Source organism: Geospiza fortis, unplaced genomic scaffold, assembly GCF_000277835.1.
Source record: "Geospiza fortis unplaced genomic scaffold, GeoFor_1.0 scaffold315, whole genome shotgun sequence".
NCBI lineage: Eukaryota > Metazoa > Chordata > Aves > Passeriformes > Thraupidae > Geospiza > Geospiza fortis.
In genome coordinates this window covers 165,239-166,768 of record NW_005054648.1, presented here as the reverse complement: position 1 = coordinate 166,768, position 1,530 = coordinate 165,239, and the positions used below count along the sequence as shown (strand labels likewise).

The following is a 1,530-nucleotide window of genomic DNA, read 5'->3' as shown; positions in this document are numbered from 1 at the left end:
GGGAGGGCGGGCCGGCGCACCGGGCGGGGCTGCGCAGGGGTGAGCGGGGACGCGGAGCCGGGGGCGGCTCCGGCTACTCGCGGGATCCCGGGAATGCTCCGCCTCCTCTGCCGGGAAATTTCTTGCTTATTCTGCTCTTTTTCTGGTGTTCCTGCCCCTTTCTGCCCCTTCTCTCTGGTTCTGAGAGCGCTCTGCTCGCTCTGGTGCTGGGGTGCTCAGAGCAGCCTTGGGGTCCTCGGGGGTTCTCCTGGGTCTGGGGTCCCCCTTTGCTGCCTTTGCCACGCGGGGTCTGGCAGGGATCTGCTCAAACCTTGCCCTGGGTGACCGTGGGGACATCCAGGTGCCAGCACTCCCTCGTGGTGACACTGTCCCCTTCCCGGGCTCTGCAGGTGACCGGCTGGTCAAGGTGAACGGGGAGAGCATCATCGGGAAAACCTACTCCCAGGTGATCGCCCTGATCCAGAACAGGTGAGTGCCCTTCCTGGAGGGGAGGTGACAGCGTGGGGACACGTCACAGCAGGCTCTGTCCCTCTGGGTGTCACTGGGATGACAGGGGCCCTGAGGTGCTTGGGTGACCAGGGACAGGCAGCAAGGTGCTGTCACCATCGCCTGGGGACAGGGACATTCATCTCGTGGGGGATCCAGACAGGTGTGAGCTTGGGGACAGGTGACACTGACCCCTCTGTCCCCTGTCCCACAGTGACAATGTGCTGGAGCTCTCCATCATGCCCAAGGACGAGGACATCCTTCAGCTGGTGAGTTTGCTGGGCAGGTGTCTTGGGGACACTTGGGGACAGGGCTCCACCAGCACGCCTGGAGGAGCGATGGGTGCAGAACTGGGGGTGCTGGGGCAGGAACAGGGGGATGGGCCCTGTGGTTTTGGGGGAGCACACCCAGGCACAGCTGGAGGATCAATTGTCTCAGGTTTCAGGGTCTGGCTTATCCTTGGATCCCCCTAAGTGTCTCTGCCATGGGTGTGACAGTGGCCCTGGCAGGGTGGCCTGAATTTGGGGCTCCTCCTGATGCCTGTCCCATCCCAACTTGGATATTTGGTGTTTTTTTGAGTCACTCACTGCTTGTCCCCAGCCTGGGGGCCCCTTCCCGTAGGGCTGGGAGGTTTTACAGGGGGGTCCCCACCCTGCGCCTGCTCTGGGCTCTGGGAATCCCCTGGTGCAGGGTCAGGGGCACGTGAAAAGTGAGCTGGGCCAGCCGGGATGGCCGTGAGCCGGGATGGCCGTGAGCCGGGTATTTTAGGAAGGAGGGGAGGGGACAACAGAAGGGCTGCGGCTGCTGTCAGCGCTGCTCGGAGCTGGGGGAACCCCGTGGGAAAGCAGGATGGGTGTGGGGGGGCTGCATCCAGCCCAGCTGTGACCCCATGGGAGGCTTGCTCAGGAATTGGGGGATGCAGAGAGCGTCCCTACGGCGGCAATGTGGAGGATTGTGACGCTGTCCCCCCTCCCTGACCCGTGTCCCCCCCTCCCCAGGCCTATTCCCAGGACGCCTACCTGAAGGGCAACGAGCCGTACTCCG

At 63.9% G+C, this 1,530-nt stretch overlaps 1 long non-coding RNA gene across 1 annotated transcript; it reads left to right on the top strand.

The window, feature by feature from the left end:
* Positions 1-127: 127 nt before the first annotated feature.
* On the top strand, positions 128-1,530 carry LOC115948954. The gene is made up of 3 exons (XR_004082684.1): positions 128-468; positions 701-755; positions 1,485-1,530. It is a non-coding gene; the product is annotated as an uncharacterized LOC115948954 (long non-coding RNA).